Genomic DNA, 23127 nt, shown 5'->3' with positions numbered 1-23127 from the left:
AAATATGCCCGTTTGAAATTTGTAAAAAGACAAATATTTAGGAATGAAGGAGTATAATTTCGTGCATGGCACATGGGCCCGGATGATGAAGAGGCTTCTAGCAATGCTATCAAGCTTCCATCATTTGTTTACATAATTGATGTACTATACAAATAATTTTCAAGTGACATGAAATTGTACAATGGTGTGAGCTTTCAGCTTTTGTTTCGCGTGTCTTGTCATCGATGCTCTTTCGGAAACAATAAAAAACAAGCTTCCTTGCTAATGCATGTCTATTATTAGCAGATCAGAGCTAATAATTACATCACAACTGAAGACAAAGTTGTGAGAAGGTGTTAAATTAAAATTGATCCATGCTTTCAATGGCAGCAACGTCCCCCCAGCTCTGTCTAAATCAACAAGGCATGTTGGGGAAAAAAGTAGCTGTCTGGAGCATGCAACATTCCGATCATTTTGTGCAGTTCCACTAAAATAGAGCTGAGCGTCCCTGTTCCAAAGATATCAAGTGTGATTATGATAATAAAGGACTGCTAATGAAACAATAAACACACAAATAGAAGTCGGTCACCTTTGCGGTCTCTCTTAAGACTAACTAGTTGGAGAAGATTAGGCTCGGAGTTGGATGAGGAGGATAGAGCAAAACCAATCTCCCTTTGTGCAGTCGCACTGAAATGTAGAGAGGTTGCCCGTCTGACATTTTAGTACAACTACACAAAACACTCTTAAGAAAAAAGTGATTTGTGCAGTTCACCAAAAGGTCGCAATAGCAACAAGGTGAAATTGATAGCCCTGTTTGCAAAAAAGAGGTAGAAAGGAAAGAATTACTGGCCAATAACAGTTGATGACACATGTGACGACAAAAAAGAAGCATATTCCTTGTCCTAAGGGAAGATAACAACACGGTTGTGTTTGTCTAAAACGGTGTGAGGGCGAGAATGCAATATGGAAAGTACGCCGGACGAGCTACGTTTTGGGCAAATAACTATGGAAGATCCACATGCAGCAATGCGGGAAAACGGGCAGTGGAGCAAGGCTGGAGGGGATACCTGGAGGTCGTCGGGATGTAACTAGGTGAGCGGCGGCGGGCGGAATCTGCGAGCAGGTGGCGTAGGCCCTGCCGCGCCGGAGCTTGGTCAGAGAGAACGGTGTGTACCGCAGATCAGGACGTGCTGCCTCAGCGCCTCGAACGGAGAAACAATGCACTTCCTTCCTTTCCCCCGATGGACGGGATGCGGCCGAATCAGTGACCAACAGTGAGAGAGAGAGAGAGAGAGAGGCCACCACACTCCCTTTCCCCCGGCGGACGGGATGAGGCCGGATCAGTGACCAACGGTGAGAGAGAGAGGCCACCACACTCCCTTTCCCCCAGCGGACAGGATGCGGCCGGATCAGTGACCAACGGTGAGAGAGAGAGAGAGAGGCCACCGGAGCCTTGTGTGAGATACTATGAAGAGCGGACTACCTTTTCCTCCATAAAAATCGTTTTATATTCTATGTACGTGCCATTGAGCGCTATAACTTTATTTAAAAATAACGCGGCAACGCGTCAAGTCGAACTTTGTTTCGTGCACGCGTGGTACACGACCTCCCTAGGTAAACAACCGCTACAGGCGTTCAAATTAGCACGTGGGCTGCCATTTCGTAAAGAAATGAGCTCCACCGTGTACCCGCACGGGTGTGGCTGGGCGCGAAGCGTGAGTACGTGCACGGTGCACCTATTCTCTTCTTGTATACGTACACCACCTACGTGGGGTTGTGTGAGAGAGATACAAACCTAGAGAGATATAGTGTGTGGGTTCTTGAGAGTTTTTTTTGGGGGGGGGGGTCAATCAAAAAATTTAACATATGCAATGTGTGTGACATAGAGTCCTGGATATAACATATATATAGAGGGGGCGATCCACGAGAAGAGAGTGGAGGTATCATCGGCTTGAGGTGTATATAGAATCGAAGAGAGGGATGATGTGTGTGTGTGTGTGCGCGCGCGCGATCGATAAAGAGTGCCATCGAATTTGTGTGTGCCCACGTCAAAGATATAGAGTGACTGGCCTACTGGAATGTGAGATGGGACATGTGCAGTTTGTCTCTGTGGCATGGATACCTACCTGCAGCGCTCGACTATCGGTGTGTGGTGGGGGAAGAGGGAGGCCTAATTAACTATAGAGGTACAATGGCTGGTATATGTGTGGAGGAGGAGAGAGGCCTACCTCATGTATTAAGGAGATCAATCTGCCTCATGTATTAAGGGAGATCGATCGACATCCATGCATATGTGCAGGAGATGAATAAGGTTGGGAGAGAGACAGAGCTAGATTGTTGGAGGGGGTGGTAGTGGAGTTGCTTCTAACAAATGGTGCGATAGGCTTGCTAGACAGATGGAGGGCACGCCCGCAATATCAATAAGAGAGGAGATGGTTGCTTGTTGTCTGTGCACGTGCGTGTGAGAGACGGGTCAGGAGGCATGCACGAATGATGAGGGGGACAATGTGGCTATGGTAAGCAGACGTAACTACATAGGAAGATCAATCTCCCTTTGTAAGAGAAAGGAGAGACATAACTTGTGAGGTACGTCGATCGATGGGGGGTAGTTAAAGTCGATCTAGGTATATGTTGGGAGATCGATAGGTATACATGCATGTGTGTGTTAGAAGCAAATGAGGCACGAGGAGAAGGATAGAGAGAGAGAGGGATGCATGTAGGAGGTAGTACGAGAGGCATACTATATCGAGGGGGAGGAGTGTGCGAGTACGAGAACGATGAAAATAGTGGTGGGAGTGAGGCATGGACGGTGACAAGAGAAGAGGGGAAGCTTGTGTTTGTGCTAGGCACACCTGGCTAGAGAGGCATATCGATCGATGTGTGCCGTAAAGAAGGAGCTGGGGCCTACACACACCGTGGGTGAACGACCTAAAGTGAAAACACGAATTTGCGCGATGGAGCTAGAGAATGCTGAGGGAGGGTGAGAGGGATGCGGGCGTGTGCATGCACAAGAGAAAGTTAGCACTAGCTACAAAGATAAGAGGGTTGTGTGGGTGTAAAAGACGAATAGAGATCATATATACTTCATTATAAAAAGCGAATTCGGATATTTGAAGAATTTATCATAGTGTTTAAAACCGACGGATGTGTGAATATATATAACAGTGATAAACATGGTGTGGTTATGAACATGGTATACTACATTTAATATATTTTATCTCTACTCTTATAAAAAATGGAGTTGTTGATGATGGTGTGCCTGCCATCCTGCATTATAGGCCGTCTGATTTATATCTGGCGGATAGCAAGGAAACTTTGATGGTTGAAGTTGGCAACAATCATGATTGTAGATTCTTATTGAAATAGAGAAACAAATTCAAATTTAGTTCGAATTGCAGCGGTAGTATAGACATTTGGAATGTACTAAAATGTTGGTATGAGTAGGTTACATGCATTATACAGCAAGCAAAAAAATTTAATCGGACATAACATGGATTCATACTCCCTCCTTCCATCTACATAGGGAGTAATGAGATTTTTAAGACCTCCTTTGACTATTGACAAGATTAATAGTACATGACATGCACAATGTGAAAATTATATCATTGAAAGAACCTTTCACAGACGAATTTAACGGTGTGCTTTGTGTAAGTTGCATGTCATATATCATTGCTCTAATATTTGGTCAAAGTTAGCATCGAAAAACGCATTAGGCCCTATATAGATGGAAGGAGGGAGTAGCTTTGAATAGCATTTGTATAGTAAAACGGGGCAAGACTCTCTCTTTGTGTGGTGTGAATAGTTTTATTTTTTTCGTTTTCTTTTTGGTTGAGGGAAGTGCGAATTGATTTGGTACGTACAAGTACAATATTACGACATGTTAGGCTTGTCCCTGAAATTCAACCCGCGTCTTGTTATATCCCGAAAATTCAGATATCGTGCTCCCAAAACTGGCGCCTTCACAACCCGCGCCTTGCTATCCTGAAATTACAACGCACGCGAAAACTCCCTCCAGCTGCCAAATCCCGACACGCGAAATCCCCCTTCTAACGCTGAGCCGAAAGCGCCGCTAGTTCAAATCGGTGGGGGGTACTTTTGTAACACACCCTACATTTTGGACAAGTGCATTCCTAAGACATGCTTCACCCCCTCCCATCACCCCCTTTTCGCCATTCGAAATCCTAGGCCGCCATAACCTCTCCGCTCCAGCCGCAAAACCCCACCCTCCTCCGTCCGCCACGTCACTGCTGCCCAGCCGGAGCCTCTTCCCCGACGATGTCGTCCACCTCAATAGCTCGACGTCCCTTGTCCACCTCCCCGGATGAGGATCCGTCGTCCATCTCGCCGTCCCGCCGGTTCAGCCGCCCCGTCCTCCACCTCCAAGGAGCTGCTCCGACGATCGCCTCGTCTATCGCGGCTGCTCCATCCCCACAGCGCCGCCTTAACCTACTCCACCGGAACCGAAGCATCCTCACCGACTCCTCGGACGAAGCCGAGGCCTACTCGGCGCCACCAAAGGGTTGTACACTCATCGCATCGCACCTTCTCCTTAACTCGACCTCCCGGCACCGACGGTGCTCCATCCCGCACCCCCATGGAGCGGCTACCTTGAAGCCGGCGCCGCGGGAGACATCTCCACGGCGGCTCTCCCCCAGTGCGAGGCCCCTTCGGCGGCGGCGTCCATACCTGCCGGATCTGCTGCTGCTGCTCCGGCTCTCGCTCGATCGCTCGCTCGCCCAGCTGCTGCTGCTGCTGTTCTCCCCCTCGCTCGTGCTGCTGCTCTACTCCGATTAAGCCACACTTCAGTCGACTGAATCGACTTTTGGGTCAGTCGATTTTCAGGGGTTGGGGGGGCTCGCCGGAGTTAAGGAAGAACCACCCGCAGCGGGGACGGGGGCTCACCGGAGAGGTACCCCACTATCTATCTTAGGGTTCAGGGTGGGGGCGGGGGGGGGGGGCTAGGGGGCTGGCCGGGGCGATGGTGGCGAGTTGTTTCGGGGCACGAGGCGGCGCTGGGGCCGGCGGTTCGGCCGATGGTGGCTGGCGGCTCAGGGGGGTGCAGGTTGAAGATGAACTGGAGGCCCTCCCTAAACTACATGTCAAGTGCCTCTCTGCTACCATTGCGTTCACTTTCGACAGTAGCATTCAGTTTCCACAGTAAATTTCAGTTTCGACAGTTAAGTTCAGAGTCAACAGTTTTTACCTCATCTGTTGTAGTTAGGTGGTTTTTGGTGATGTTAATTTTACATCCATTTTACATCATCTATTGGAAATGCTATTAGAATTCCACTTGAGATTGACGATGTATGTCTTGTGCTGCTTCAGCCTTGATGTCTTACGGCTCGCCGAAGCTGCTCCAACGACATAACGATCCATCACAACAGAGTAGTGCCCTAGACGCCGTCTACAGATTCCTCAGATCTTCCTCCACACCTCCGACAGCCACCCCTGCCTCAACTGCTTCAGCGACCAACCTAATGATGCTGAGGTCGACACGGCTACGACAAAGAGGTTGTACACTTGTTGCATCACTTATTACTATACATTCATGTCGATCCATTAGGGCTATTTTGGTTCAACGGAAAAACATCAATCCACTGGTTGTTACCATCACTCTAAATTTCTGCATGCTCTCCTTACATAATCTCACCATATTTTTTTCGTATGCATGTCAGATATTGTACACAGTCATGCTGAACATGTAGAGAAAAATAGAAGAGTTTTGCGCGGCAATACAATGTCATGCAGACATCGCTCCATGGTGGGTTCAATGGCAAACCCTCCCCACCCCTCTCCAGATTGTAATCCAGAGGAAGATATCTGTTTTGAGGCGGATTCGGACGCCGCTGACCACTCCTATTTACCCCCCAAGGTGTTTGCTCTACCTTGGCATGATGATGTTAGTCATATCATGCATATGTTGCCTTGCAGTGCCTACTTTTGACATCATATATGTCATCTGCTTAGTTTAGACATGTTCTGTAATGCTACCTATTTAGTTTCTATATCATATATGGGAATTATGCAGTCTCATGTCTTTTAGCCAGCCATAATATATGTGAAATGTGCAATGCCATCCTGTTTAACCAGGAATCATATATTTGAATGATATCTTGCCCACCCTTTTCTTCATTACATTTCCATTTGTCGACAATGTTTGTACATTAAACTACTCTTCCTGTGAATCAGCCATTTGGGTGGGAGATGGAAAAATATGGAGTGAAAACAAGGCCTTCAGAGCAGACAGTGCTACCTGTCGAAGCAGATCTCTTGTTGGGTCCTGATAGCTCCTCAGAGGTGGATTCAGAGACAAATGACCAGTCCTATTCCCCCACTGAGGTGTATGCTCTAACTTGGCATGGTTATACTGCTCGTATCATGCATACGGTGTCTTGCATTGCATAGTTTAGACATCATATACACAATATTCAACACCATGTTCTTAGTTCAGACATCATATCGAATGCCCTCTGTTTAGCATATAAATCATATATGTGAATTAAATGATGCGATCCTGATTACTTAGATAACATGTAGGTGAATTATGTCAGGCGATCCTGTTTAGTTATTCATCATATCTTTGAATTATGTTATGCTATGCTATCCAGTTTAGATAGACATCATATATGTGAAATTATGTCATGCTATCCGTTTTACTTAAACAATATACATGTCAACTATTTCATGCCCTCTTTTTTCCACACTATCTATTGCATCTGTCTCTCATACAATGTCTGTACATTCAACTATGTTTCCTGTTTATCATCCATTTGAATTGGAGCAGGTGATGCCAGTATCTAGCGGACTAAAAACACGGTCTTCAAATAAAAAACAGTGCTACCTCTTGGTGGAGATAGCACCCCAGTTGTACATGCACAAGAACCAGCCCTACCACACATAACCCAAACTTTTGCAGATTGTACCCCTACTACGATGGACAGAGAACCAGCTTCACCCAATCAAACCCCAACCCCAGCCGATAGTAACCCAGTTCCTGTTGACACAGCACCATCTCCACCACAGAGCTCCCAAACAAGAGCAGTTAGTAAGGCAACTCTAGTGCCCAAAGGGCCAGCACTATCACGGCGAACCCCAACTCCACCAGTTAGTACGCCTATTCCTGTGGAGGAAGCACAACCAACTAGTCATAGTTTAGCATCTATCGCATTTGATGTTGTTAAATCGTATGTGCGTATCTTCCCTTCTTGGAAATATTATACTGAAGATGAAGGAAAATGCCAGTTGCAGGTGTTTGTCCAGGAGTTATGTGTAAGTAATGTTATTCATGGCAATTACTTTGCTTTGTCCCATACATCCTACCTCCATGATGGTTATAATACAACAAATTTTCCCGTTTTTCTCTATAGAGAAGGACCTATTTGGAAACTCAAGATGAGGTAACCTATGCTAATACCTCTGCTATCTTCAAGAATGCTTGGTGGCAGTATCGGAATTACCTGAAGAAAACGTACTTCACCGGCAAAGAAACTCATCAAATTCCCTTACGTTCTCCTGAGACACATATACTGGACGATGACTGGGAACGCCTTGTTCTGTACTGGTCCCGAACCAAGAATGTGGTAAGGTCTATGAGCTGATTTTCTATTTTTAAGTATTATATTCTTGCGTCTTACTTTACTCTGTTCATGTAGAACAAGTGCCTAAACTTGAAGAACAACTGTTCTAATTTAAGATTCCATTGCTACCATAGGACATAGATATATGTTTGTTTGATGCTTTTATTATGTACTAGTACTTGGCAATACAAGACTTGGTAGTTTAATCTTGTCCACCTTACTAATGAACTGGTTCACCGAAATGAGTTTCATATACTAGTACATGCTAAACTTGTTATGTGTCTGCTTGTTTCTTCTTTTAGAATGCTGATAGAATATTGGGGAAGAGTGCCTTATTAAGCAACGGTAAAGGAAGTAATGCAGCTAAGGTTCAGGACAGTGACACATCCTGTCTTGGTTTAGTGTTGGAGTTACTGGCCACTACCGCTTGCACAAGCTATTCAAACTCACTGTCTGAATCAGTTCGGTTTGTTGAGTCTCAACTACAAGCTGAAAGACATCGATCAGCTGTGCTGCGACAAGAAGCGGAAGGACTGCGGAAGTCCCTGGAGCATTCAGATGCATACTTTCTGGTGTAACAGCAAGCGTTGTAGGATTTTAGCGCCAAATAGAACAAAGCTAATTAGCTTGCTAAGCTTATTGCCAGCATGGTGGATACCCAGGATAACGTTTCTTGAGCTCTTCTGAAGTTGTTTCAGTTATGCTCTTGTTTTGCTGCCGCGTTTATTTTCACTGGTAGCCAATTTTGATGGCCAGTGTATATGATATGCTGCTTTGTTCCCTATATTTGCACTGGTGGCGAACTTTGATACCCATTGGATGTAATATGTGTAATAGCCGTGATAGCCTAGCATTAGTTGCTTGCTTATTTATTTCCTTGTTGTCTTGTTTATTTGTTTGCTTGTAGTCATTGCAGTTCTTTTTCCGCGGTTAACTAGTGGCTGCAATAACCTATTTTTTAAAACTAGGCCACAATAACCATGGGCTAATATTTACTGTTGTGACACTGGGCCTTTTACGGGCCGTAGAAACAGTAGGCCTTCTATGGGCCGTAGAAACAATGGGCCTTCTACGGGCCGTATCATCAATGGGACTTATACGGGCTATATGATCGATTGGCCAAACATGGGCCAATAACAGGCCACATTATGGCTGTTAATGGTCTAGAGTTGGAATCGTCCGTTCATGGGCCGACCGTAACGGGCCATCATTAATAGGCCGTATTTGATGACGTTATGAAAACGGCCCAACGTATTAACGGACCACAAACGGGCCGACTGTAACCACGGGTTGTATTTGGCCCACAAGCAGAAAATGACAGTAACGGGCCGTAAGTAAACGAATGCTGGAAATGAGCCCAAGAATAAATGGGCTCTGAGAAGGCCGAAAGATAACATGGGCTGGAAACGGCCCAACGGAATAACAGGCCGTTAATGGGTATAAAGTGATGCACTGTTCATTACGGGCCAGTTTCACCACGGGCCGTTAATGGGTGTGAAGTGATACACTATTCATTACGGGCCAGTTTCACCACGGGCCGTTAATAGGCCAAGAGTTACATAGGGCCTCATATGGGCCGAAAGACGTCATGGGCCATACATGGCCAGAAGTTAAAACGGGCTGGAATCATATTGGATGGCCCAGATGACGCTACTAGGCCTAATTCGGATAGGGCGTAACGGGCCTTGGGTTAGCGGGCTGTAAATGGGCTATATGCGAACAAGCCGTTAACAGGCTTTCCATGGGCCGGCCCGCCAGCTTTTGACCAAGTCAAACGGGCCAACCTTTTCACTGGAATGGGCCTCTGTTGGGCAGTGCCACGTGTCGACGTATCATAGGCGCCTATCTGACCAACTGACGAACTGACACGTGTTTCGTCCGGCCAATAAGAATTTTACACATGGAAATTTCCCATTGGTCAGAGCTGTTAACGGGTTATCGGATCCAAAACCCGACACGATAGCTTAACGGTGTTCCGTTACGATGGATGCCACGTGTCGGTCACCCTTGACGAAAGCACTTCTGTGACGCGCGATTTATCGTCATGGAAGTGGACACTTCCGTGATGATAATTTTGGTAATGTCATGGAACACTTCTACGACAGCACAGGTATGACTATCTTGGTTCTATCATAAATTTGTCATGGATGTACATGCATGACAAAAAAGTGACCTACTGTGACAAACACGTATCATCACGGAAGTGTATTTTTTTGTAGTGGTAGCTCTTCATAGAGCTGAGTGTCCCTGTTCCAAAGATATCAAGTGTGATTATGATAATAAAGGACTGCTAATGAAACAATAAACACACAAATAGAAGTCGGTCACCTTTGCGGTCTCTCTTAAGACTAACTAGTTGGAGAAGATTAGGCTCGGAGTTGGATGAGGAGGATAGAGCAAAACCAATCTCCCTTTGTGCAGTCGCACTGAAATGTAGAGAGGTTGCCCGTCTGACATTTTAGTACAACTGCACAAAACACTCTTAAGAAAAAAGTGATTTGTGCAGTTCACCAAAAGGTCGCAATAGCAACAAGGTGAAATTGATAGCCCTGTTTGCAAAAAAGAGGTAGAAAGGAAAGAATTACTGGCCAATAACAGTTGATGACACATGTGACGACAAAAAAGAAGCATATTCCTTGTCCTAAGGGAAGATAACAACACGGTTGTGTTTGTCTAAAACGGTGTGAGGGCGAGAATGCAATATGGAAAGTACGCCGGACGAGCTACGTTTTGGGCAAATAACTATGGAAGATCCACATGCAGCAATGCGGGAAAACGGGCAGTGGAGCAAGGCTGGAGGGGATACCTGGAGGTCGTCGGGATGTAACTAGGTGAGCGGCGGCGGGCGGAATCTGCGAGCAGGTGGCGTAGGCCCTGCCGCGCCGGAGCTTGGTCAGAGAGAACGGTGTGTACCGCAGATCAGGACGTGCTGCCTCAGCGCCTCGAACGGAGAAACAATGCACTTCCTTCCTTTCCCCCGATGGACGGGATGCGGCCGAATCAGTGACCAACGGTGAGAGAGAGAGAGAGAGAGGCCACCACACTCCCTTTCCCCCGGCGGACGGGATGAGGCCGGATCAGTGACCAACGGTGAGAGAGAGAGGCCACCACACTCCCTTTCCCCCAGCGGACGGGATGCAGCCGGATCAGTGACCAACGGTGAGAGAGAGAGAGAGAGGCCACCGGAGCCTTGTGTGAGATACTATGAAGAGCGGACTACCTTTTCCTCCATAAAAATCGTTTTATATTCTATGTACGTGCCATTGAGCGCTATAACTTTATTTAAAAATAACGCGGCAATGCGTCAAGTCAAACTTTGTTTCATGCACGCGTAGTACACGACCTCCCTAGGTAAACAACCGCTACAGGCGTTCAAATTAGCACGTGGGCTGCCATTTCGTAAAGAAATGAGCTCCACCGTGTACCCGCACGGGTGTGGCTGGGCGCGAAGCGTGAGTACATGCACGGTGCACCTATTCTCTTCTTGTATACGTACACCACCTATGTGGGGTTGTGTGAGAGAGATACAAACCTAGAGAGATATAGTGTGTGGGTTCTTGAGAGTTTTTTTTGGGGGGGGGGGTCAATCAAAAAATTTAACATATGCAATGTGTGTGACATAGAGTCCTGGATATAACATATATATAGAGGGGGCGATCCACGAGAAGAGAGTGGAGGTATCATCGGCTTGAGGTGTATATAGAATCGAAGAGAGGGATGATGTGTGTGTGTGTGCGCGCGCGATCGATAAAGAGTGCCATCGAATTTGTGTGTGCCCACGTCAAAGATATAGAGTGACTGGCCTACTGGAATGTGAGATGGGACATGTGCAGTTTGTCTCTGTGGCATGGATACCTACCTGCAGCGCTCGACTATCGGTGTGTGGTGGGGGAAGAGGGAGGCCCAATTAACTATAGAGGTACAATGGCTGGTATATGTGTGGAGGAGGAGAGAGGCCTACCTCATGTATTAAGGAGATCAATCTGCCTCATGTATTAAGGGAGATCGATCGACATCCATGCATATGTGCAGGAGATGAATAAGGTTGGGAGAGAGACAGAGCTAGATTGTTGGAGGGGGTGGTAGTGGAGTTGCTTCTAACAAATGGTGCGATAGGCTTGCTAGACAGATGGAGGGCACGCCCGCAATATCAATAAGAGAGGAGATGGTTGCTTGTTGTCTGTGCACGTGCGTGTGAGAGACGGGTCAGGAGGCATGCACGAATGATGAGGGGAACAATGTGGCTATGGTAAGCAGACGTAACTACATAGGAAGATCAATCTCCCATTGTAAGAGAAAGGAGAGACATAACTTGTGAGGTACGTCAATCGATGGGGGGTAGTTAAAGTCGATCTAGGTATATGTTGGGAGATCGGTCGGTATACATGCATGTGTGTGTTAGAAGCAAATGAGGCACGAGGAGAAGGATAGAGAGAGAGGGATGCATGTAGGAGGTAGTACGAGAGGCATACTATATCGAGGGGGAGGAGTGTGCGAGTACGAGAACGATGAAAATAGTGGTGGGAGTGAGGCATGGATGGTGACAAGAGAAGAGGGGAAGCTTGTGTTTGTGCTAGGCACACCTGGCTAGAGAGGCATATCGATCGATGTGTGCCGTAAAGAAGGAGCTGGGGCCTACACACACCATGGGTGAATGACCTAAAGTGAAAACACGAATTTGCGTGATGGAGCTAGAGAATGCTGAGGGAGGGTGAGAGGGATGCGGGCGTGTGCATGCACAAGAGAAAGTTAGCGCTAGCTACAAAGATAAGAGGGTTGTGTGGGTGTAAAAGACGAATAGAGATCATATATACTTCATTATAAAAAGCGAATTCGGATATTTGAAGAATTTATCATAGTGTTTAAAACCGACGGATGTGTGAATATATATAACAGTGATAAACATGGTGTGGTTATGAACATGGTATACTACATTTAATATATTTTATCTCTACTCTTATAAAAAATGGAGTTGTTGATGATGGTGTGCCTGCCATCCTGCATTATAGGCCGTCTGATTTATATCTGGCGGATAGCAAGGAAACTTTGATGGTTGAAGTTGGCAACAATCATGATTGTAGATTCTTATTGAAATAGAGAAACGAATTCAAATTTAGTTCGAATTGCAGCGGTAGTATAGACATTTGGAATTTACTAAAATGTTGGTATGAGTAGGTTACATGCATTATACAGCAAGCGAAAAAATTTAATCGGACATAACATGGATTCATACTCCCTCCTTCCATCTACATAGGGCGTAATGAGATTTTTAAGACCTCCTTTGACTATTGACAAGATTAATAGTACATGACATGCACAATGTGAAAATTATATCATTGAAAGAACCTTTCACAGACGAATTTAACGGTGTGCTTTGTGTAAGTTGCATGTCATATATCATTGCTCTAATATTTGGTCAAAGTTAGCATCGAAAAACGCATTAGGCCCTATATAGATGGAAGGAGGGAGTAGCTTTGAATAGCATTTGTATAATAAAACGGGGCAAGACTCTCTCTTTGTGTGGTGTGAATAGTTTTATTTTTTTCGTTTTCTTTTTGGTTGAGGGAAGTGCGAATTGATTTGGTATGTACAAGTACAATGTTACGACATGTTAGGCTTGTCCCTGAAATTCAACCCGCGTCTTGTTATATCCCGAAAATTCAGATATCGTGCTCCCAAAACTGGCGCCTTCACAACCTGCGCCTTGCTATCCTGAAATTACAACGCACGCGAAAACTCCCTCCAGCTGCCAAATCCCGACACGCGAAATCCCCCTTCTAGCTGAAAGCGCCGCTAGTTCAAATCGGTGGGGGGTACTTTTGTAACACACCCTACATTTTGGACAAGTGCATTCCTAAGACATGCTTCACCCCCTCCCATCACCCCTTTTCGCCATTCGAAATCCTAGGCCGCCATAACCTCTCCGCTCCAGCCGCAAAACCCCACCCTCCTCCGTCCGCCACGTCACTGCTGCCCAGCCGGAGCCTCTTCCCCGACGATGTCGTCCACCTCAATAGCTCGACGTCCCTTGTCCACCTCCCCGGATGAGGATCCGTTGTCCATCTCGCCGTCCCGCCGGTTCAGCCGCCCCGTCCTCCACCTCCAAGGAGCTGCTCCGACGATCGCCTCGTCTATCGCGGCTGCTCCATCCCCACAGCGCCGCCTTAACCTACTCCACCGGAACCGAAGCATCCTCACCGACTCCTCGGACGAAGCCGAGGCCTACTCGGCGCCACCAAAGGGTTGTACACTCATCGCATCGCACCTTCTCCTTAACTCGACCTCCCGGCGCCGACGGTGCTCCATCCCGCACCCCCATGGAGCGGCTACCTTGAAGCCGGTGCCGCGGGAGACATCTCCACGGTGGCTCTCCCCCAGTGCGAGGCCCCTTCGGCGGCGGCGTCCATACCAGCCGGATCTGCTGCTGCTGCTCCGGCTCTCGCTCGATCGCTCGCTCGCCCAGCTGCTGCTGCTGCTGTTCTCCCCCTCGCTCGTGCTGCTGCTCTACTCCGATTAAGCCACACTTCAGTCGACTGAATCGACTTTTGGGTCAGTCGATTTTCAGGGGTTGGGGGGGCTCGCCGGAGTTAAGGAAGAACCACCCGCAGCGGGGACGGGGGCTCGCCGGAGAGGTACCCCACTATCTATCTTAGGGTTTAGGGTGGGGGCGGGGGGGCCTAGAGGGCTGGCCGGGGCGACGGTGGTGAGTTGTTTCGGGGCACGAGGCGGCGCTGGGGCCGGCGGTTCGGCCGATGGTGGCTGGCGGCTCAGGGGGGTGCAGGTTGAAGATGAACTGGAGGCCCTCCCTAAACTACATGTCAAGTGCCTCTCTGCTACCATTGCGTTCACTTTCGACAGTAGCATTCAGTTTCCACAGTAAATTTCAGTTTCGACAGTTAAGTTCAGAGTCAACAGTTTTTACCTCATCTGTTGTAGTCAGGTGGTTTTTGGTGATGTTAATTTTACATCCATTTTACATCATCTATTGGAAATGCTATTAGAATTCCACTTGAGATTGACGATGTATGTCTTGTGCTGCTTCAGCCTTGATGTCTTACGGCTCGCCGAAGCTGCTCCAACGACATAACGATCCATCACAACAGAGTAGTGCCCTAGACGCCGTCTACAGATTCCTCAGATCTTCCTCCACACCTCCGACAGCCACCTCTGCCTCAACTGCTTCAGTGACCAACCTAATGATGCTGAGGTCAACACGGCTACGACAAAGAGGTTGTACACTTGTTGCATCACTTATTACTATACATTCACGTCGATCCATTAGGGCTATTTTGGTTCAACGGAAAAACATCAATCCACTGGTTGTTACCATCACTCTAAATTTCTGCATGCTCTCCTTACATAATCTCACCATATTTTTTTCGTATGCATGTCAGATATTGTACACAGTCATGCTGAACATGTAGAGAAAAAGAGAAGAGTTTTGCGCGGCAATACAATGTCATGCAGACATCGCTCCATGGTGGGTTCAATGGCAAACCCTCCCCACCCCTCTCCAGATTGTAATCCAGAGGAAGATATCTGTTCTGAGGCGGATTCAGACGCCGCTGACCACTCCTATTTACCCCCCAAGGTGTTTGCTCTACCTTGGCATGATGATGTTAGTCATATCATGCATATGTTGCCTTGCAGTGCCTACTTTTGACATCATATATGTCATCTGCTTAGTTTAGACATGTTCTGTAATGCCACCTATTTAGTTTCTATATCATATATGGGAATTATGCAGTCTCATGTCTTTTAGCCAGCCATAATATATGTGAAATGTGCAATGCCATCCTGTTTAACCAGGCATCATATATTTGAATGATATCTTGCCCATCCTTTTCTTCATTACATTTCCATTTGTCGACAATGTTTGTACATTAAACTACTCTTCCTGTGAATCAGCCATTTGGGTGGGAGATGGAAAAATCTGGAGTGAAAACAAGGCCTTCAGAGCAGACAGTGCTACCTGTCGAAGCAGATCTCTTGTTGGGTCCCGATAGCTCCTCAGAGATGGATTCAGAGACAGATGACCAGTCCTATTCCCCCACTGAGGTGTATGCTCTAACTTGGCACGGTTATACTGCTCATATCATGCATACGGTGTCTTGCATTGCATAGTTTAGACATCATATACACAATATTCAACACCATGTTCTTAGTTCAGACATCATATCGAATGCCCTCTGTTTAGCATATAAATCACATATGTGAATTAAATGATGCGATCCTGATTACTTAGATAACATGTAGGTGAATTATGTCATGCGATCCTGTTTAGTTATTCATCATATCTTTGAATTATGTTATGCTATGCTATCCAGTTTAGATAGACATCATATATGTGAAATTATGTCATGCTATCCGTTTTAGTTAAACAATAAACATGTCAACTATTTCATGCCCTCTTTTTTCCACACTATCTATTGCATCTGTCTCTCATACAATGTCTGTACATTCAACTATGTTTCCTGTTTATCAGCCATTTGAATTGGAGCAGGTGATGCCAGTATCTAGCGGACTAAAAACACGGTCTTCAAATAAAACAGTGCTACCTCTTGGTGGAGATAGCACCCCGGTTGTACATGCACAAGAACCAGCCCTACCACACATAACCCAAACTCTCGCAGATTGTACCCCTACTACGATGGACAGAGAACCAGCTTCACCCAATCTAACCCCAACCCCAGCCGATAGTAACCCAGTTCCTGTTGACACAGCACCATCTCCACCACAGAGCTCCCAAACAAGAGCAGTTAGTAAGGCAGCTCCAGTGCCCAAAGGGCCAGTACTATCACGGCGAACCCCAACTCCACCAGTTAGTACGCCTATTCCTGTGGAGGAAGCACAACCAGCTAGTCATAGTTTAGCATCTATCGCATTTGATGTTGTTAAATCGTATGTGCGTATCTTCCCATCTTGGAAATATTATACTGAAGATGAAGGAAAATGCCAGTTGCAGGTGTTTGTCCAGGAGTTATGTGTAAGTAATGTTATTCATGGCAATTACTTTGCTTCGTCCCATACATCCTACCTCCATGATGGTTATAATACAACAAATTTTCCCGTTTTTCTCTATAGAGAAGGACCTATTTGGAAACTCAAGATGAGGTAACCTATGCTAATACCTCTGCTATCTTCAAGAATGCTTGGTGGCAGTATTGGAATTACCTGAAGAAAACGTACTTCACCGGCAAAGAAACTCATCAAATTCCCTTACGTTCTCCTGAGACACATATACTGGACGATGACTGGGAACGCCTTGTTCTGTACTGGTCCCGAACCAAGAATGTGGTAAGGTCTATGAGCTCATTTTCTATTTTTAAGTATTATATTCTTGCGTCTTACTTTACTCTGTTCATGTAGAACAAGTGCCTAAACTTGAAGAACAACTGTTCTAATTTAAGATTCCATTGCTACCATAGGACATAGATATATGTTTGTTTGATGCTTTTATTATGTACTAGTACTTGGCAATACAAGACTTGGTAGTTTAATCCTGTCCACCTTACTAATGAACTGGTTCACCGAAATGAGTTTCATATACTAGTACATGCTAAACTTGTTATGTGTCTGCTTGTTTCTTCTTTTAGAATGCTGATAGAATATTGGGGAAGAGTGCCTTATTAAGCAACGGTAAAGGAAGTAATGCAGCTAAGGTTCAGGACAGTGACACATCCTGTCTTGGTTTAGTGTTGGAGTTACTGGCCACTACCGCTTGCACAAGCTATTCAAACTCACTGTCTGAATCAGTTCGGTTTGTTGAGTCTCAACTACAAGCTGAAAGACATCGATCAGCTGTGCTGCGACAAGAAGCGGAAGGACTGCGGAAGTCCCTGGAGCATTCAGATGCATACTTTCTGGTGCAACAGCAAGCGTTGTAGGATTTTAGCGCCAAATAGAACAAAGCTAATTAGCTTGCTAAGCTTATTGCCAGCATGGTGGATACCCAGGATAACGTTTCTTGAGCTCTTCTGAAGTTGTTTCAGTTATGCTCTTGTTTTGCTGCCGCGTTTATTTTCACTGGTGGCCAATTTTGATGGCCAGTGTATATGATATGCTGCTTTGTTCCCTATATTTGCACTGGTGGCGAACTTTGATACCCATTGGATGTAATATGTGTAATAGCCGTGATAGCCTAGCATTAGTTGCTTGCTTATTTATTTCCTTGTTGTCTTGTTTATTTGTTTGCTTGTAGTCATTGCAGTTCTTTTTCCGCGGTTAACTAGTGGCTGCAATAACCTATTTTTTAAAACTAGGCCACAATAACCATGGGCTAATATTTACTGTTGTGACACTGGGCCTTTTACGGGCCGTAGAAACAGTAGGCCTTCTATGGGCCGTAGAAACAATGGGCCTTCTACGGGCCGTATCATCAATGGGACTTATACGGGCTGTATGATCGATTGGCCAAACATGGGCCAATAACAGGCCACATTATGGCTGTAAATGGTCTAGAGTTGGAATCGTCCGTTCATGGGCCGACCGTAACGGGCCATCATTAATAGGCCGTATTTGATGACGCTATGAAAACGGCCCAACGTATTAACGGACCACAAACGGGCCGACTGTAACCACGGGTTGTATTTGGCCCACAAGCAGAAAATGACAGTAACGGGCCGTAAGTAAACGAATGATGGAAATGAGCCCAAGAATAAATGGGCTCTGAGAAGGCCGAAAGATAACATGGGCTGGAAACGGCCCAATGGAATAACAGGCCGTTAATGGGTATAAAGTGATGCACTGTTCATTACGGGCCAGTTTCACCACGGGCCGTTAATGGGTGTGAAGTGATACACTATTCATTACGGGCCAGTTTCACCACGGGCCGTTAATAGGCCAAGAGTTACATAGGGCCTCATATGGGCCGAAAGACGTCATGGGCCATACATGGCCAGAAGTTAAAACGGGCTGGAATCATATTGGATGGCCCAGATGACGCTACTAGGCCTAATTCGGATAGGGCGTAACGGGCCTTGGGTTAGCGGGCTGTAAATGGGCTATATGCGAACAAGCCGTTAACAGGCTTTCCATGGGCCGGCCCGCCAGCTTTTGACCAAGTCAAACGGGCCGACCTTTTCACTGGAATGGGCCTCTGTTGGGCAGTGCCACGTGTCGACGTATCATAGGCGCCTATCTGACCAACTGACGAACTGACACGTGTTTCGTCCGGCCAATAAGAATTTTACACGTGGAAATTTCCCATTGGTCAGAGCTGTTAACGGGTTATCGGATCCAAAACCCGACACGATAGCTTAACGGTGTTCCGTTACGGTGGATGCCACGTGTCGGTCACCCTTGACGAAAGCACTTCTGTGACGCGCGATTTATCGTCATGGAAGTGGACACTTCCGTGATGATAATTTTGGTAATGTCATGGAACACTTCTACGACAGCACAGGTATGACTATCTTGGTTCTATCATAAATTTGTCATGGATGTACATGCATGACAAAAAAGTGACCTACTGTGACAAACACGTATCATCACGGAAGTGTATTTTTTTGTAGTGGTAGCTCTTCATGCATAGCATTTATCCAGTCCGGATCCTCCAATGCTTTCTTCAACCTTCATAGGTTCAATGCTAGAGATGAATGATTAATGTTCACAAAAGTTAGCCAAACGAGTTTTAGAGCGAGTGATTCTCCCGGTTTGGATATCATTGTAGATTTCCTCCACGGGATGATCTTTAGCAATTCTTGCTCGAACTCGTGAAAGCTTTTGCTTGGGTCTTAGTTGAACATCTTCTTCATCTTGTTCTTCTTCTTGGCCTTCTTCATTGTTAGTGTTGTCGTTCTCTTGTCGTGGTGGAGAAGGAGGTTGTTGACGTCCGTCTTGGTGCACTTCCTCGTTTTCTTCATCTTGGTGTGTCCCACTCGTGGATGCTTCCGTATCAACTCTTGGTTCACCTTGTCGTGAGGTAGAAGCTTCCACTTGGACAGACGAGGTACTCTCCTTTATCTCCGTTGGACGAATCTTACCAATAGACAAGTCTTGGATTGCTTCCGAGGGATCTTTGTCTCCTACATCAATTGGCAATTTCTCTACTTGTGAGCCGTTAGATTCATCAAACTTTACATCTACCGTTTCTTCAACCCTTCGGGTGAAATTGTTGTAGACACGGTATGTGTGAGAGTTTGAGCCATAACCAAGTAGGAAACCTTCATGAGACTTAGGAGCAAATTTAGAACGACGATGCTTATCAAGAATGTAGCACTTTGAGCCTAATACTCGAAAGTATCCAACTTGGGGTTTGTTACCAGTGAGGAGCTCGTATGCTGTCTTGCCGAGTAGCTTGTGAAGATACAAGTGATTTGTTGCATGACAAGCCGTCTCAACCGCTTCCGCCCAAAAGTGTTTTGGCGTCTTGTACTCATCAAGCATCGTTCTTGCCATCTCGATAAGAGTCCGGTTCTTCCTCTCAACGACTCCATTTTGTTGAGGTGTGTACATAGCCGAGAACTCATGTGTAATCCCTTCTTCGTCAAGAAAGGTGTCCACATTTGCATTCTTGAACTCCGTTCTGTTCTCGCTCCGAACCTTCTTGATCTTCACGTCAAATTGATTTTGGGCCTTCCTAGCAAAGTTTTTGAAGATCTTTTGGACCTGCGATTTGTCATCAAAAAAGAATACCCACGTAAATCTTGAAAAATCATCAACTATGACTAGACCAAATGAGTTACCACCGAGACTCTTGTAGGCATTTGGACCAAAGAGATCCATGTGAAGTAGCTCGAGTGGTCTTCTTGTCGTAATAATGTTCTTTGCGTGATGACTTCCTCCAACTTGTTTCCCTGCTTGACAAGCACTACAAAGCCTATCCTTGTCAAATATGACATCGTTAGCACCAAGGATATGGTTTCCTTTAATGAGTTTGTCAAGGTTTCGCATGCCCACATGGCCTAGCCTTCTATGCCACAACCAGCCTTTAGAAGATTTAGCAATTAAGCAAGTTCTAGGTTGAGCCTTTTTAGTGAAATCAACAATGTAAAGATCTCCTCTATGTATACTGGTAAAGACCATTTTATGATTATCTCTATGAAACACTTGGCAGTCTACTTCAGTAAATAGGACATTGAAACCAAAATCAGCAAGTCTAGATACTGAAAGTAAGTTGTAGCCAAGAGATTCAATGAGCATGACATTTTGTATGGAGCTATCATGTGAGATGGCCACCTTATCAAAGCCAACCACCTTACCCTTTGAATTATCACCAAAAGTGACATCCTTTCGAGGGCCATCGTTTCCAGCAAGCTCACAGAACATGTCTTTATCTCCGGTCATATGATCAGTACATCCACTATCAAGGACCCATTCCTTTCCTCTATCCATGTAGCCGCGAAGATTTGCCATAAGACCAAAGTGTCTCATCGCATCATCGAGATCATAGTCACTATCATCATCCTCATCATAGTATCCATTTTCAACATCATTTTGTGATTGATCAATTCCTAGAGAGGGTAATTCATTAGACAAATGATCATTTCTATAGTTATCTTTATGAATTCCAATAGCTCTGGAAATGATATTGCTAATGATTCCAACATCTCCTTTGACACTCGTAAGATTAATAAGCTCAAATAAGTAGTCACCAAATTTGGGATCATTGGAACTCATCTTAATCAAGGCAATAGACTTATGGAGGATTTCATCTAGATCTTTCAAGGAATAATTTGGAAAGAGTTCCTCAAGAAATTTCCATATGGTGTAGGCACACTTAAGAGTAGGCAAACATCCAATCAAGTTTCTAGGCAACCTCTAGTGATAAGATTAACAGTTCTAAGATTGCGAATCATGTCAATTGACTCATCAAGGGTACGATGCATGGGATCAACATGAGGTGCACAAGGGCTAGCAATATACTTGCTCAAATGATATTCATTGAAAATCTCAAGCATTTCATTTTTCCAATCATGAAAATATTCTCCATCAAGAATAGGCACTCTATGTCTAAGACTCCCCAAAGTAGACTCATCCATCTTCCTCCAATGGTGTTTAAACCAAGGCAATGGAGACCAAAGCTCTGATACCAATTGAAAGGATCAAGAAGAGGTGTCTAGAGGGGGGGTGATTAGACACTAAGTAGCAAAAGTTGCAGTTTTTAATTTCTTTATGTTGAAGTGGAGTTTTGGCACAAGTTTAACAAACACAATACATTTCAAGCAAGCATGCAAAGAGTATATGAGCAGTGGAAAGTAAAGCATGCAACTTGCAAGAATGTAAAGGGAAGGGTTTGGAGAATTCAAACACAATTGGAGACACGAATGTTTTTGTCGTGGTTCCGATAGGTGGTGCTATCGTACATCCACGTTGATGGAGACTTCAAACCACGAAGGGTAACGGTTGTGCGAGTCCACGGAGGGCTCCACCCACGAAGGGTCCATGAAGAAGCAACCTTGTCTATCCCATCATGGCCATCGCCCACGAAGGACTTGCCTCACTAGCAGTAGATCTTCATGAAGTAGGCGATCTCCTTGCCCTTACAAACTCCTTGGTTCAACTCCACAATCTTGTCGGAGGCTCCCAAGTGACACCTAGCCAATCTAGGAGACACCACTCTCCAAGAAGTAACAAATGGTGTGTTGATGATGAACTCCTTGCTCTTGTGCTTCAAATGATATCTCCCCAACACTCAACTCTCTCTCACAGGATATGGATTTGGTGGAAAGAAGATTTTAGTGGAAAGCAACTTGGGGAAGGCTAGAGATGAAGATTCATATGGTGGGAATGGAATATCTTGGCCTCAACACATGAGTAGGTGGTTCTCTCTCAGAAAATGTGTATTGGAAGTGTAGGTATGGTCTGGTGGCTCTCTTCACGAATGAAGAGTGGGTGGAGGGGTATATATAGCCTCCACACAAAATCTAACCGTTACACACAATTTACCAATCTCGGTGAGACCAAATTGAGAAACTCGATCGGACCGATTTAGCAAACCTAGTGACCGTTAAGATTTTCGGTGGGTCTGAGATGCAACTCGGTAGGACCGATATGGTTAGGGTTAGGGCATAACATAATCTCGGTGAGACCGATTACACAAACTTGGTGGGACCGATTTTGGTAGTAAGCTAACCAGAGAGTTGGTCAGGCAAACTTGGTCAGACCGATTACACAAACTTGGTGGGACCGATTTTGGTAATAAGCTAACCAGAAAGTTTGCATTGTAATCTCGGCAGTACCAATTGCTCAATCTCGATGGGACCGATTTTGGTAATGGACATACACAGAGAGATTACAATCCCATCTCGGTGAGACTGAGATCCCTATCGGTGAAACCAATTTGCCTAGGGTTTGTGGCAGTGGCTATGACATCTGAACTCGGTGGCGCCAGATAGAAAGAATCGGTGGGGACGAGTTTGACTTTTGGTTTAGGTCATATGTGGATGTGAGAAGGTAGTTGAGGGTTTTGGAGCATATCACTAAGCACTATGAAGCAAGAACCTCATCAAGCAACACCACATCCCCTCTTGATAGTATTGGCTTTTCCTATAGACTCAATGTGATCTTGGATTACTAAAATAGAAAATGTAGAGTCTTGATCTTGAAGCTTGAGCTAATCCTTTGTCCT

This window comes from Triticum aestivum, chromosome 7A (genome assembly GCF_018294505.1).
Source record: "Triticum aestivum cultivar Chinese Spring chromosome 7A, IWGSC CS RefSeq v2.1, whole genome shotgun sequence".
In the NCBI taxonomy this organism is placed as follows: Eukaryota; Viridiplantae; Streptophyta; class Magnoliopsida; order Poales; family Poaceae; genus Triticum; species Triticum aestivum.
The sequence above is the reverse complement of the archived record's forward strand: the minus strand, read 5'-3'. Positions refer to the sequence as shown.